Genomic DNA, 17,143 nt, shown 5'->3' on the forward strand with positions numbered 1-17,143 from the left:
AGAGACAAGGACAGACACAAAAGCGTCTCAGGAAAAAGTTCAGAGTTTGGCTATCAAGGTAAAAAATGCCTCTATAATTAGGGATTTGGGGTCATACCTCTACCTTCTTTTATGCCACATAAAGAAGCATTTCACTCATTCATTAAAAAATATTAGGTGGTATTTGTTTATAGTAAATAATAAAATTACATACTACATTAGAAAGTGGTAAGTATTGTTACAAAAAGAAGGGATTAGGAATGAGAAGGTGAAAGGGAGGCATTACTTTTTTTTTGTATGCTGTATGGCAGGGTCACATTTCATCATTTTTCCATGTAAGTAAAGTATTCCATTATTGCAGCACCGTTTGTTGAATTTTATTTGTTTCTTTTGTTTGCTTTTTGCTTGTTTGTTTATATTTTGGGAAGTGTATGGATTGGAAATCGAACCCGGGTCTTCTGCATGGAAGGCAAGAAGTCTACCATGGAACTACCCTTGCATCCCTACATGACATTTTTTTAAAGGGAGACCAAGGTGGTCTTATTGAAAACGTCACATCTGGGCAAAATCTTGAAGGATGTGAGGGAGTTAGTCAGTAGGATATGGGAAGAAGTAATAATGCGCACAGAGGGGGAAAAGCCAACACAAGAGTTGGAAGGCAGATGCAGGCCTGGTGGTTTTGAGAAACGACAAGGAGTTCACTACGGCTGGAATGAAGTGGCAGAGGACATTAAGGAGAGATAAGATCATAAAAATAATGGGAAGAGGAAGTAGGGATATATATGTGGGTATATATTATATAAAAATAATGAGAAGAGCAGGTCTTGTAGGCTTCTTGAGACTTACGAGTGATATATAGAGGGCAAAAGCCATCTGGGGTCAGAGGGTCAGGCCACCTGAATTTACCTGTCATATCGAGACAGGGCCTACCACCTGAACACTTTGCATAGACTGGGCAGTAGTAGGGTTCACAGATTTTAGACCCACACCCAAAGATGTCTATCTTTATGGCTCATATTTGTCCATAACATGAAAAGACATGCTTGGACTGTGACTCGCCCTGACAACTACGTCAGTGTGGCAGCAGCAGTCCTAGCATCGTGCTGCTGGGGAGGCTGATGAAATAGGAGCACTATGAGTGGAGAATGAAGTGTTGCCTAATTTGCTGCAGTCTGAGATCATCTACGAAGCCTCGCCTCCTCATTTCCTTTCAAAACAGTATTAAAATTCTTTTGCCCTGGACATTTGCTAACAGTGGGATGCAATAATCCAGTATCAAGGTCAGAAAACCATTAAATCTATATAATAAGATTGGAGGTAGAGATTAACCATATAAATAACTAAAAACTATCCCCAATCCTGAAAAGCTCATTAATAGTATCATTCCTATTTATACAATCCCAGTAAAGGCTGTGGCTGTCAGAACCTCAAAAGAAAGGAAAGCAGGGGAGAAAAAGGAAGGGAACTAACAACTATGGAATGATGAACTATCGCTGGAAGAATGTTCTTTCAAGTTCAAGTCTGGGAACTTAACAAAGGAATTCATAGTAGAAAATAAAGCAGATGCATAAGCCCCAGGAGTTTATAAACTAGACCAACAATTTTGAATTATGATACTGAGCAACCAAAACTTAGGCAAAACAAACTTCCGTAGCCTAAACATATACCCAAGCAAGTTACTAAATGTTTCCTGTCTGCGAACATTAAAAAGGGACAATCAAGGCCAAAGTGAATCCCAAGTGAGAATGGGAGAAAAACCCATTTTAAAAACTTTCCTTCAACTAAAGATATTGATCATGCTAAAAACTGCCAGGAATCTTGATTACTGAATATTTGCAGATTTTAATATTTCACAGTTCAGTGAACTGTTGTGCCACTAAGAAAATGTACAGATTTTCCTTTCCAATGGAAATGCCATTATATATCCAAAATATTAGCATTCCCAAGTGAACTATTTTGATAAGAATAATGATTACTGTACAAACTGATAAAAGAAGATGATCAAGTAACGTTCTTCTACTGTAGATTTTAAAAGGGGTGGACAAATAGAGACCAGGAGAAACATTTATTTATACTTCGTTCCCAAAAAGTTTGAGGCTGCTGGCAAAAATACATGCAACACCACAACAGAAACAGATATGGAATTCAAGGTGAAGGGAAAATAAGGATAGAGTGAGAAAGTGGACCCAGGAAGAGAGTTCTTACATAGAAATGGGAACCAAAAAGTAAGGTCCTACAGAGCTGCCAACGTTAGATGCAAATTTGGACCATAATTTCTTAGTGGTAAAAATGAGAAGGAAATACTACAGTTACGAAATTGAGTGCTCATTAGAACAAGGCAAGCCTGGGGCTCAGAAGAAGTTCGGGTTTTCTAGCCTCTAAGGCCAGAGGGAGCATTTTCCTGTGGGTCCTTGCAAGTCCACATCCCAACCCTATGTGCAACTAACGCCCGGTTGACCATTTGGAGCCCAAGTAGTCGGGTGCAGGTCCATAATCTGACAAGGGCAAAAAGTGACATGGCTAATGAACAAGGCTTACTGATGTCTTTGCTACATCCCTGAACAGTGGTTTTCAAACTGGGCTCTGAAGTGGTGCTTTAGGGGCCCCACCAATTTTCCACTTGAATTTTATTTCTTAGATATTAAATGCAAAAATAAATAATAAACAGTAAACACAGGCAAAACATATGGTAACAAATTTTAACACATTGATGACCACCTCCAGATCAATTTACTTCAAGTGCAAACCCTGGACTGTCCCTTGTCATTTCTTCACATACCTTTGAACCGCTTATAAATGAGTCATTGATTAGGAAAGCTATAGCTCTGAGTTTAGTATTCTTTTAGAAATTCAAGTCTGCACACGTCCATCCGTATAAAATTGTACAAAGACCAACATAGGTACCATGTTCAAACAAATGCCATGCCAAGAGCGGGTACAACTAGTTAGCACACAGCCTCACCATGTTCTAATAGTCGTACAATAATAAATAACTGCTTACGTGTTGCATCACAATAGAGTGGACTCAGAAGATTGGTGCCGCCTGTACTTTTTTGGTGCTCCTGGTCTTTTGTATCTACTAGGAAGAACGTGAACAGCTGTACTATTAGGGATTCAGCCTTGAAACAAAAAAATTGCCTGTTCTTTACCCAGTTTCTAGATCAATTTCTCTCAAGAGGATCCTTGGATAAAATGAGCTGTTAAACAATGCTTACCTTTTGCAGCTAGTTATGGATGTGACGAAGTATTTCTCTGAATACTATACAACCAAAATTAAATACAAACATAAATCAGATACAGGGTTGCTGATAGTGGTTTGCAACCGTCATCCAGAGAGTTCTTCATCTCAAATTTCTGAATTCACCAAAACTGCCTCACTGTTCTTTCTAATGTGTTTTATAATTGTTGAATGTTTGCACGTATAAAACATAGTTTTAAAATATTTTTGCACATGTAGGTCTGTTTAAAAGTTCATTTGATGGAAGATCTTTTCTACTGAAAAACATCTGAAAACTCCCTGCTGGGGTTGTTCTGTTGGAACTGTGAGGAAGTTTTATTCCATGGGCCCTGGGACGTGGGGCCTGCGGCCTCCAGCAAGGGGCACCCTCATCCATTAACCCCAAGGTGCCACACAAATATTATCCTTTTTGCAGTGTGCCATGACTATGGGAAGCTCTGTGATGAACAAATGAACTGCAAATCTTCCAGGCAGTTCTTCATAAATATGATTTCTTACAACAGCTGTTGACAAGAGCTGGGCAGTAGAGAAGACAAAGTGAAGTTCCTTGACAAGATATTTCATGCTCATATTAAGGACAGAGTTGAGGGTAGATTCCCATCTTCTCATGAAAAGTGAAGAGGCAAATCAAGATAGGTGGGTGCTTCAACAAAGGGCCCCTGAACCACCGAGACAGGAGGCCCGGAGAGGGACAGAATTATTAACAGTGAACTTACCCAGAAATGCACTCTTCCCAATGGAATCCAGAAGAATAGAATATGATAATGGAGAGGACTAATTCTATTTTCAATTGAGGAAAGAAGCAGTGTGGTATTTGAGCTCCAGAGTCAGAGTCAGGAGACATGAACTGCATTTCCAGGCCTGCCACCTCCTTGCTCTGTGACTCAGAGAAAATCATTTAACCCTCTCTGAGCCCCAGGTTTCTCAACTGTAACATGAAGGCACTAAATGAAAAACTCTTAAGTGGGATTGAATAACAGAATCATCTGGGGAAAGGAGATTTTAAAAAACATAACAATAGCAGCTAACATTAATATGTGCCAGAGCATGTTCTGAGCACTTTACAGGTATCAGCTCATAGAGTCCCCAGAAAAACCCTGTTGCAGGCACTATTATTATCAGATCTTACAGGTGAAGAAACTGGGGCACAGAACGGTTGAGAAATTTGCCCAGGCAAGTGGCAGAGCCAGCTGGGAAGCTCAGAGCCTGTACTCTTCAATATAACTGTGTGTTACACTGTCTACCTCTCTCCATATATCTCTGAACCTTCTGACATAGAATCTGCTGAAAAGGGGCCTTGAGCATGCGATTTTAATTCTGGTGAGCACTCCTGGTTAATAGTTACTAGACTAGAAGAGATATAAGGTCTGTGATGCAGACTGGAAATGAAAAGCAATTCAATAAATTTTTAATTAAATAAATGCTCCAATTCTTTCACATCAAAAAAAATTAGACAAACAAAATGGGTATGGCTCTTAACAACTAAATGTATAGTATCAAATTTTAAGCACAATGAAAAAAGGCATGATAAAAAAATATATAAGAAACAAAATATTATCTAGCCAGCTAAGAATGATCACAAATAACTACATTTCAGTAGAACTGAACAGAAAGCTATGCCATATATTAAGGTGCAGTGATAATATTTCCATGATTTATGGCCTGGATTTTGGGATGAAGATGAAATATTCTGGAAAAATGATTGGAAAAAATCAGTGCTTCTGTCCAAAAAGGCTAGCAGGCCCAATCTGTTTCCAGAATCACAAATGACTGCCTTTTTTTTTTTTTTTTAATAATCTTTAAATAAACAGCCATTTTACTCTAGGAAAGTGGCCTTTGTAAAGTTGGATCTAAAATTATGCATGTAAATGCTGAGGCTCAAAAAAATGTTAGTCTCCTATATGGGTTCTCTCACTGACATTTAGCACTTAGTAAGGGGCAGGAAGATGCTATGGCATAAAGAGAAAATGTGGAAGACAAAGAAGTCCTCAGCACATGAGTTCAAACCTGGACCTAAGCATGGCCAAGGAATGAGGGCATAGAAGCAAGGTAAGATGGAGGTCATGGCCCATGGCAGAGCCACGAACTTGTTCAGGTTTGTTTGCATTATGTCTACTCCCTTACTGATTCTAGATACCTCTTTTAAGGAAACTCCTCTTCCTGTTCTCCAACCCAGTTCCATGGTTCTCTTAGACAATCCCTTCTCCAAAGCCTCTGGTGTGAAGCCAAATAATCCTAATCAAGGGAGTTGCAAAGTGCAGGCTATTTCTTTGTTTATGAAACAAAAAAGTAACTTTTTTTTCAAGTTTAAACCCTCAAAGTGAACTATAAAAATGTAAGAAAATAATTAAAAGCATTGTAGGAATATATAGGTCTTATCACTGTTGGCCATAAAGGCTCTATTATCAACTGCAAGTTTCTAATGGTCAGTGAATAACAAATGAATAGATCTATTTCAACTGACAAATAAATATGTTTAGTTACGAGTCTTTCTTCTGCATTTAAATGTCACTAGTCTGGAACTGATGCATTACTTCTCTCCATTTCATAGCCACACCAAAAAACATACAAACTCATAAAGCAAACACGCACTCAGAATGACGTTTCCCCTTCGAGTAGATGAGAATTCCCAGACGAGAAAAAAAATAAGCTCTTCCTTCTGATTCACATTTCTGTTATTGATACCACCAAACTCTCAGTTTCCTAGACTCAAAATTTTACACTCATCATTGAATCATCTTTCTCCTTGGACTCATGCCCTACTTCACATTTCATCAACTACAAATCCTGAGGCAATCTCTATCCCCCCATCGTCCCAGTAAAGTACAAACCTTTCTCCGAATTTCAAGATTCTCCCGCAATATGGCAGGCAGCCAAGCTAGTTGTTTTTCAATCCTGGGCTTGGGCTATTCACCCCAACCTGGGACACATTCAAATACCAGACCTTCCCTGATGCACTAATCATACGTCATCACTCCCTACTTTTTAATCTCTGTAGCACTTTATACCTCACACATGTGAATTTCACTCTGGTTGGTATCATCTTTAAAGACAAGAACCTCCTTAAGGACAGGTAATGTATTTTAGTAGAGTACTAGCAAAATCACTAACATGATGCTTAATAAATATTTGTTAATGTAGATAAAAATGGGATTCACCACTCACTTCTACTTGCTTCGTTTCACCCCCAAAATGCCTAGGTCTTATTTTTAAATCAGATTTATACTCACAGTAAAATTACAACACTACTGTATACCCATTATTTTCCAAAGCAATGTAGTTAAAATTTGTTAGACAGTGAGCCCTAAAAGAAAGTTTATTTTTGTATATGCATTCACCCTTTAAGGCATCAGGTTAATTACAAATTATGTACCTTCTCTGTGCTGTGTAATCTTGCCAAGCTGTACCTTAGGCAGCTACATTAAAAGGGATTCCTCTGTTAGACATCCAGAAAGGTGAGTTTCTCTTTTTTCTCCAGCCCTTACTTTGAGTTTTTGATTCTGCTGGCTATTCAAGTGGACTTTAGGGAAGCTTATCACAGAATCCTGTTAATCATGACTAAATATCGGGTCTTTTTTGTAGCTTGTGGCAAACCGAGGGGTGGGTGCTGATGGGGGGAGATGAGGATAAGAGACTGGCACTCAGAGTACATGTGGAAAAGAAGTAAAGCACAGCGGTTCAGATTCAAGAGTCAGACTGCCAGAGTTCAAGTCCCAGCTGACCAGCTGTATTATTCTTCAGCAATGAGGAAAAGAAACCTCATTCAACTTCATATTTTAAGTGGGGATACTCTTATAAAGTTATTCTAAGGATTTCATAACTTGGCACAGTTACTGGCACACAGTAAACATTGGACAAATATTAGCTGCTTAGCAGTACTTAGGTGCTTTACAATTTACACAGGATTTTTTCACATTCATAATGAAATGAAGATGGGAAAAGAAGAAGAAAGAGGTTGTAAATTTCTGATTCATGGTAACTCAACAGAGAAATGCTAAATAAAACCGAGCACAATCACCAGATAAAGACTTAAGAGGCTTTTATTCCTGCTGGTACTGCCTTCACCTTTATCTAACAGTGTATAATTCCCCCCTACCCTGGGTAAAAGTGCTACTATAGTAATACAACGTTCATATAAAGGAATATTGTACTTATAGAGGATGGTATGATTTTTTTTTTAAATTGTGGTCATGCTTATTTTCAGTGCTGACTTCCTAATTAACTTCTACTATGGTTAATATTAACTTGGCCTGCCAACAGCTTGTACAGTACTTGGGCAATATGGGGAGAATGGCTCTTCAGTATGCCTAGCAATAATAAAAAGAAATCCTAAAGAAATAACCAGTTGACAACAAGGGTGAGCTAAATCTGTAAAATATCCATGCTTATCAGCAATTTTTGACCAAGGACGAATTAGAAAATGGCTATAACTGAGATTTTCTATCTAAATATTTGAAGAGTAAAACTCAGGCATACCATAGGGCAGGTGTTTAGCAATGATAAATTTAACATTTGAGGTTTCAATTACTCACAAACAATACTGAAAATCTCTAACCTGTATAACTAAATCTTCTCATTTTTCCTTGGGGTAAAAATTTTTTATTTCACTGAGGCACGTATTTGAACTGTGAGTATCTTACGCAGAGCCAGGTGAGCTACGCAGCCAGTGCAGGAACATAGCCCACTACTCAGGTCCATGTTTCAGTAAGGTTTTGCCCTGAATTTGTAGGCAGCCACTCAAGAAGGGATTAAATATTATGTTAACTTATGAAAATTGGTCACTTCCCTCAAAAAACAAAAACCCAATTGATAGTTCTAATGACAAAGTTGCAGGGAAAATAGAGGGCAATCTAAGAAAGAGACGGCTTGCTGTTGGAAAGAGGTAGTTCCTGGGGGGGATTACTTTTATACTAAAAGTATTTTTGTGAACTTGCAGGATCTCCAAAAGTCCACAGACTATAACTTGGTACGTCAAAGATCTACTGTACCCAAATTATTTCCTGAAATGCTAGAACTCTTCTATACCAAGAAGGGTTATTAAGCAGCGAAGGTGAGCAAGTAAATCACTAGGCTCATCTAGGAAATGAATGGCGAAGAAGATTCAGCTATTGCAACTATATTCTCAAATCTGCTCTGACTTCTATTTCTAGAAGATAAATCACAAAGATTATATATTTGCTCAGGCTCTAATTCATGTGTGAAGCTGTTTAACTATATGACACTTTACTGGAATACTATTCATGATGAGAGAGTTAAATTAAAGTTAGTGACTCAACATGCTGACTCAGTAGATTAGCATGCCTTTTTAAAAGAATCAGACAGTCTGAAAACTTCATGCTGTAGCTCACATTTTTCAGCAAAATGCCCAGGTTCCTTGATTTAAGCCCTCAGTGTATTACTTATTTAACAGAGCTCTAATTGGCTCTTTGCTATCAATAACAGGAGCAAGTCTAGTCCCAGGAAATACTCCTATTATTATTTTATGTGTTGAGAATTTTTCAGAGTTATTAATGAAGAAAAGATGCTTAAGAGAGTAAAATTCAGCCATTTTACAGAACCAAAACATTTAGAACTTACAAGGAATCCTATTATTTACAATATTAATAAAGTGTGTAAAATGGGTGAAATCATAATAGAAACAAAAAATAGCAAGATTTTCTATGATCATCTTTATGTTGAAACGCATCATCTTAATTTCACTCCATTTCATGTGAAGATTTTAAAAAAAACATAGTGGTTAGTAAAGAAAACTATTAAAATAAAAGGTACATACTTGTTTTAGTTTGCAAGTTGCCAGAATACTATATACCAGAACTAGAATGGCTTTTTAAAAGGAGAATTTAGTAAGTTACAAGTTTACAGTTCTAACCCCTGTAAAAATGTCCAAACTAAGGCATCCAGGTGAAAAGGCCTTAATTCAAGGAAGGTCAATAGATCTGGGACACCTCTATCAGCTGGGTAGTCACGTGCTGGCATCTGCTAGGCCCTTGTTCCTGGACTCTGTTGCTTTCATCCTCTGTTCCTGTGAGGTTTCTCATTTTCCTTCTTTGGGGCTGACCCTCATCTCTTGGCTTCCTTTAGCTCTCTCCAGGTTCTGGCTTGCTTAACATCTCATGGCAACATCTGCTGGGCTCTAGGCATCTTCAAACATCTGTGTCTCTGTTCTCCAAGTGTTGGCATCTGTGTCAGCTCTCTCTCTGTGTTGGCTCTGTTGTTCCTGAGGCTTCTCCAAAATGTTTCCCCTTTTAAAGACTAATAAACTAATCAAGACCCACCTGGAATGGGTGGGGCCACACCTCTGTGGGATAATCTAATCAAAAGTTTCCAACCTACAGTACCAAATCACGATTAAAAGAAAAGGCTGCCTCCACAAGATTTAATCAGGATTAAAACATGGCTTTTCTGGCCATGTTTTACATATTATTTTCAAATCAGCACAACACTTAATGAGAGAAGAACGCTTTTTCCACTACTTTCTACTTATTAGCGTTTCTATTCCATGCCTTTCAAAGAAATTGAGAAACAAATATGTACTACATGGTTTTCAGTAATTTAAAAAACCTGAAAGCTAAATGACTTTGGAATACAATACAACTCAACATGACTGTCTCAAATTATTTGCAATATATTGGATACTAAAGAAAAAACAATCAGCCTTTCCTGTGAGTTAACACCACAATTACAATCACCACCATCAACAACAACAAAGTGCTTCTTAACAACTTGCCTAGAAGACAACATCTGAAGAATAAAGTACACCTTCAAGCAACTTCATTTCCTTATATTAGCTTGTAATTTAACCCTACATCAAGAGCTTTGGTTTGTAAGACTCAGATACCTCAATTTAGAATGATGCTGAACAGAGGCAATTAAATCTTTAGTCTAATATCTTTTATGTCTGTTCAGCACAGCTACCTGAATGTTCCTGTGTGGAACGTACGTGTGCTTTTCTCTAAAATAAATGTAATCATTCAAGATACATTCAGGCCTCTTGGATTCAGGCAGCTGTGTAAAATTGAGCATAGAATCAAATCAATTTTAGTCAGGTGGTTCCAAGCTCTCTCTTCAATGTAAAAGTCAGAACTGGGTTCCTTTTGGATGCAATGACTTTCCTGCTTCATTGTAGTATCGTGGTTCTGTTTTGAATTTAAGGTCTCTCCTATTACATGCAGTTCCTATAAATTCCACAGGATTACCAGATTTACCTAGGGATTTCAGAATTCTGGATCTGGCAGGCCCATTGTTACTTTCAGAGTAAAATGTGAAAGTAACTTCAAAATAAGGTAAAGTTGACTAAGGATAAAAACACATTCATTTTACTAGAATACCTTCACTTTCAAATTTTGCCCTAAAAGGAGCCTAACCCAGTTGTATAAAAAAGGAAGATTATTTTATTCCTGGATAGAAATAGACTGCTTAAGAATTCAAAACATTCTTTTAAAATCAGACAAATAAAAGCTAGTGGTTTCAGTAAAACATTCAGTTTATTGGGTCTTCGGTGTCGATGATCTGAATGAGAGCATGGCCACTCTTTGGGAACAGAAAGAAGCTGGAGTTTAGGGTCTTCAAGGGAACTGTAGCAGTTGGTACCAACCTGTGTGCTCTCTCTCAGCCAATGAAGTTTTTTCCCCTTAAGCTAAAACCTTACAGTCAAATTTTGTAATTTTAGTCAATTTTGCAGTTTTCTTCTTTCCTGAGTCTAATCATGCTACAAGTCTCTGTTCCTATCTCCAAGACATCCATCCCAGTGGTTCTCTAGCCTCTCCCCTCCCCATTTCTTATCACTGCCCTCGGTTCAAGCCAACTTTCCTACTCTTTTCAGAAATACCATCTGAGAGGGGAAAATGACAGAAATATGCCACTCTTCCACTCCAAAGGGCTGAGTCCTTCTTTGCTGTTAGTTAAGGAATAAATTCCTAACTTTTTAGCTTACTATTCAAGGTCTTAACATACGCCCCTAACCTGCATTTCCAGCCTCATACTTTCTATTCTGGCCACCAAGAGCTCTGGCTAACAACTGCCAACCTCAGCTAGAATCAACTGTCCTCTTGCTTTCTTCAACATCCAAGCCAACTCCTGTACTTCCTAGACTGTTCTGAGGCCTGAGGAACAATATAATTTCCACTCCTCATGAGCTCTCTTCCTTGTCTTTTAAAGCTGAGATGATATCTCCTCCCTGAAACCTACCCCACCCCACCCCTTCATACCAGGGCTAAGAACACCTTCCTCTGACTTCTCCCAGATCACTGCACTGATTACAATATTTACTATATTCTGTGTTAAATTATGTTTGATTGTTTATATCTACCTCTATTGACCTGCCCTGTTGTTGCTTCAAATTTCTAAGATTTATACTGTATAAAAAGGATACGGAAAGCTTGCAGAGAACAGAAAACTAAGGGACAGGAAATGAAAATATATTGGGTATTACAACCAAGAAACTGATTATCTTTCAAAAATATTTCCCTTTAATTAGGAACAGGCTACAATATTGTAAGCTAGATTTAATTTCACATTTATATTAAAATTATGTTTACCCACATACTTCGAAAGCATTTAGAAGTTGATTGAGTGAAAAGAAAGAAGTTGGTTGGCCAAGGATTGGTTTGGGAATGAGAAAAGGGTTGTCTTGTAGAAGGTTGAAGGGGAAGAAATATCCCATTTCGTTTTAATATCAATAGACTGTTCTCTCCTTTAAAATAAGCGGCTGATGCACCTGAGTTACCTACATCTTTTCAAGTTAGGTCAATTCCACAGTAACCTCTAAGCCATCCCACCTCTGCCAATAGAGACATGCACACACGATCATGCACTGAAGAGCAGGAAGAAGAGCAGGGACTAAATAGTGGTACACAAATGCTGCTTTCTTAAAAAAAATAATAATAACAACTGTTTGGACACAATGGAAGATTTTGCATGCAGTAGAAATTATTACGACAGGAAATCAGGGATGAGTCGCATGAGGCTGAAATTAGTCTTCTGCAAGTACAAAAAAAAACAGCCTCAAGGAGAGAAAGTTGGAGGTTATATGTTAACATAACCCACATTCCTGGCTTTCCCAGCTTTCAAGATCATCATCTGGTATACTTTCTCCTTATTTTTAGATGTTGGACTAGATTTAATTTAAGCTTATTCCTGTAGTTAGTATATTGAGGAGCGAAGGAATGGAAAAAATTAGTATTTGTTCAGCAGCAATGTTTCCAGACAGTGGACCAGGTACTTTACTTACATTTCTTCATTTAGTTCTGACCATAATATTATGATATAAAGCATTATTTGACCCAATTTACAGATTATTAATTGAGATTCTGACACTTGCTAGCAATGTGGTAGATGCTCCAGGGTGCCAAAAGCTAGCAGCCTTGACAATGATGATTTTACATCTGGGTAAGAAATCTGTGACGATGGTATGCTCTCAGCATTATATGCTATCATGGACATGCTGTTAAATAGTGGAGCAGGCACACAGAGGACAGAACTGTGATGGAATATGAGGCTGACTGTAAGATGGTAATGCATTTAAAATAAAAATACAGAGATTTATTAGTGTGGTCCATGTGTGAAGGAGGTAGGGAGAGCTTAGCATTGAAGAACAGGGGAGATTGGGGGGCGGGGGGCATCTGAGATGAGGCAGCAGCATAAACAAATGGTTCTCACTTGTTACAGTACAGGGAGGCAGGAAGGACCACCCAAATATGGCAGTGAGAAGAGGAAGGGCTGAAGAATTTACAGGAATTGGTGACTAAGGCTATAATAGGGAAAGGGGGAAGGCGTAGTCAAGGATTGCTCCAAAGCTTCAATTTTAGATTAAACGATGGAAACGTGTTATTTTGAAGAGGGAGGAGGAAATGATGCCAAATTTGAGGGGATAATAAGTATTCAAAAGTAGAAAACTGGGAACAGTGGCGAATAACTCTATGAGAGGATGGGGCTACAGAGTAACTTGCCAAGAAAACCAAAACCAAAAGAGTTGAGGAGGAGGGGGAGACAATGGTGAAATAAAGCTAGAGAAAACAAGGGAGGTGAAAGATGTCAGAGCAGCTTCAGTTGAGAGCCTGAAGGCAAAATGCAAAGGATATGGTAGCAAGAAAACAGAAGCAATGTCAACCTTCAACTCATTTGTCTATAGATTTGCCTGAGATGTCTGACTGAGAAAAATAAGATGGTAGCACAGCCAAACGGAATTCGTTTGGCTTGATTTTAGAGAGGGAAAAGAAGAATGTGTGACAGTCAAGGAGCAATAAAAGAATCCAATTCTAAGCCCTTGATCTTGAGGCTTGCTTGTGTGAAGTTTATGTATATAGCAGAGAAGATGAGACTACTTATAGTTATGCCTGAAAGTTACTTCCAGAGGATCTCAGATGTGGCCTCTCTCTCTCTAAGGCCAACTCTGCAAGTGAAATCATCGCTCTTTCCCTATGTGGGACATGACATTGAGGGATGAAAGTCTCCCTGGCAGTGTGGGAGATGACTCCCAGGGATGAGCCTGGCCTGACACTGTAGAATCAATAATACGATCCTGACCAAAAGAGGGAATAGACATGGAACAAATAGGGTATCAGTGGCTGAGAGAGGCTACTGTGGAGGTCACTCTTACACTCTTACATCTTCAGTTAAACATTGCTACCTATCATAACTTGCCAAGTCCCATCCAAAACCATTCCTGATAATCCTAAAGAACACCTAGGGTATTATATAAGAGTCTACAAAGGTTCCATGCACTAGGGTAACTTTCCAGAAACCTACAACCTCCAGATGGATCCTTGGACCAGATAAGTCCTGAAATGCAGAGGGGCCAACCTCTCCAGAACATCAACTAGTTCCATTCCCCTATCCCGTATTATCAACAGCCCCTTTCCAACATGAAAAAGTTAAAAGGGGTGAGAAAGATCAAAGGTGATGGTGGAGTTATACAGAGAAGGTAGGGTTTCGAGGTGATATTTTTTTTAGTCTCCAGTGTCCTGAAGCAGCTAGAAGAAATGGAACTATAATGCACGTCAAACTCTAAAATCTATTCTATAAATGTACTTGCAAATGTATTGCTTTTTTGTATAGATGTTACATTTCACAATTTTAAAAACATTAAAAAAAAAAAGCCAATTCTGTTATCCATATCTTTTTTTTGGCATGGGTAGGCACCAAGAATCTTACCTGGGACTCTGGCATGGCAGGTGTGAACCCTGCCACTGAGCCACTGTCGCACTGCCCATCCATATTATTTTATTACCTAAACCTGCTCATTAACTGTATTGAAATACTCTTTCTGAGCAGATACACTTTTTGAAATAAAGAACAAAGCTGCAACAGCCTGCAGTAATCATGAGATTCTGAGAAGACTTCCCATATTTCACAATTTTGAAATTTCACAATTAAGAAATTAATTACAGCTGGTCAGCTTCATTCATTAAATGTGTCTGGAAAATTTATCTGTTTTTAAAGTAGATAAATTGTGACCATTACCACTGTCACCGTTTCCATCTGGTCCTTTATCCTGGTATCCCTATAACCTGAACTGATTGGTACGGTACATGCCTCCATTCTCCTAACCGTGGTTGATCTACCCTTTCCAGTGCCATGAGCCTCTCTCTAACTTAGGATGGGGCTGCTTTGTCACCATCAACACTTTTAACATTATAACATCTGCTTTTCACTGTGATTTTCTAACATTAGAGCATTTGTACATTCTACTCTAAACACAGTTCTTTAAAACCTAGTTCTTGTTTTCCTTTCCAGTTTTCACAATCTTCATAACATTCTTCCCTTTGAATGTCGTGTATTGTTTACATACCATTGGGCCAGTACGTTAAACCTTCTTGAGTATCTTTTTCCCATCTTTTGTTAGGAGGCCTGCTAAAATATCCAAGCCTTGTAGAGAGCCAAATGATTTGTTTCAATTGTTGTCCCCTTCCCCCAATTCATCCTCAGCAGGTCAGTTTGTAATTACAATACTAAATTTTTATTTCTAAAACTTTTCTTCTTTACTGGAGCTATGGATTGAACACCTATGTTTCCTTAGAAGTTTCTGATATATACACTTTCCTAAAATCTCTGATTACATCTACTGGATTTTTCAAACTCTAGGATGAGTTGCTTTCCAATAAGGTTCTTGTCACTTCCAACTAGTTACACTTTATTGGAAACAATTAAATCCAGAGGAGGAATGATCTTTTTTGCCCTTTCTATAGTCTAAGACACAAAATTGTGTCGGCAAGTCTAACATGGTATTTATAGGATGCTTTGTGTTAAAACAGAATGAAGCTTCTAGAGATGTCAAGGTAGACATCTCTATTACTGTTATGTCTTGCCTCTGTATGATACACATCAATAAAACTATCATCGGCGTTAAATATAAAACATGGAGTTTTGCAAGTGCCTTCCTTTGCAAATTATGGGAAAGAGTGGGGGGTGGCAGTTATTGCTGCTCTTGATAATAGCAAAGAGAATAATATTTACACATGTTAAGAAGATCCACATACATCAAACAGACCAACAATAAAGAGGGAACGAATGTTCTAGAATAAATGATAAAAGGCTCTTCTACTGCCTTTGGAATATAATTTGATTCAATTAAATAAAAAAGTGCTGGCTCAATTTTCCAAGTATTTATTTACTGTATATAAAAACATAGCATTACTCTTATTTTATGGCTATTTCACTGTCTCCTTGATGTTGAAATTCACCTTACATAATCAAAAAAACAGCTGAGGAATAATGTGTCTTTTGAAATCCTCAGCCCTTTTCACATACCTCAGGAATTTCAGAGTTAGCTTCATGATTTTGTTTTCTGCAAAGCTACCTCTTTGGCTCCTGAGACTTCATGGCACCCTATCTACCTGCAATTACGCTGCGGAAGCATAAGAAGGCGCCAATGAAGGCTGGCAGCAGACAAGATAGCAGGAGGCCTACTCGTGGTTGCGAACAGCTGCAATAGGGCAGGGCACACTTGGCCAGGCTCCCCCTGCCTCCTGCCAGGCACGACAAACCTAAGGGCCGGACGTGCTCTCAGAGCAGCTGGGTGGGCAAAGCATTATTTCATTGCTCTGGAGGCCACGGACTGAAGCTGAAGTCCAAGAAGGGCACCAAAAAGGATGTCCTGGGAAAGGGACAGGGACCGTGCTAACAGCATGTGGCCTTTCAGAACTTTCTCCTAGATCCTAAAAAGCATCAACTCTCATCCCACCCCTTCTCTCTCATAATAAAACGGAGCAAAACCACCACCACCACCTCCCTCCTTTTGGAAGCCCAGGTGTTCCTCTAATTCCAGTATATTGCCCAAGTTAGGGTTGAAAACAATAAACTTCTAAGGAAATGATTCTGAATTTTACCTAGGACAACACAAACAAGATGCTGTCACTCTGATTGTCTGAGGAGGGAATATTTTTCAGGGAATAGGAAACATTCTCGAATAAGCAGTTTTCTTCCACAGTTATATAAAATTTCTTTTGTAAGGGACTGTTATTGGCTTAGGATAAATTTTTAAAATGCTGCTGCATTTGTAGGCCTTTATAGTTCAATGTAATTAGATGCTTTTAGTCTTTACACAATGATCTTTGCACTGTAGAGCTTCTGACTATATTGGTGCCTTCTTATTTTGTGAGTTAATTTAACTGCAGAAAGTAGCATATTTATATTCTGTTCATGACCACATTATGATATAATGCAAATTTATTTTGGACTTATGCACATTCACACCTTTCTCAAGATTCAGAAAGTATACAAGTCTTAGTCACAAAGAGACAAGGGTGGACAGCCTGGGCTATAAAACTACAGATGCTAATTCAGACACACTGATACCGGTCCCGGCTGGAACTAAGAGTTTCACACACATTTAGGGTAAAGGTAGAAGTTTGCCTTTCCAATGAACAATGACAGCTACAATTCCTTTTATCATGGGGTAGATTGGCCTCATGGGGTGTTTCCATAGAA

The 17,143-nt window shown here is 38.5% G+C and overlaps 1 protein-coding gene across 9 annotated transcripts in view; it reads right to left on the reverse strand.

The window, feature by feature from the left end:
* RBMS1 (RNA binding motif single stranded interacting protein 1) overlaps positions 1-17,143 on the reverse strand; it is a 247,943-nt gene that overhangs the window by 103,713 nt on the left and 127,087 nt on the right. The window lies entirely within an intron of this gene.

The sequence above is a fragment of the Tamandua tetradactyla genome, chromosome 3 (assembly GCF_023851605.1).
Source record: "Tamandua tetradactyla isolate mTamTet1 chromosome 3, mTamTet1.pri, whole genome shotgun sequence".
Taxonomy (NCBI): Eukaryota; Metazoa; Chordata; class Mammalia; order Pilosa; family Myrmecophagidae; genus Tamandua; species Tamandua tetradactyla.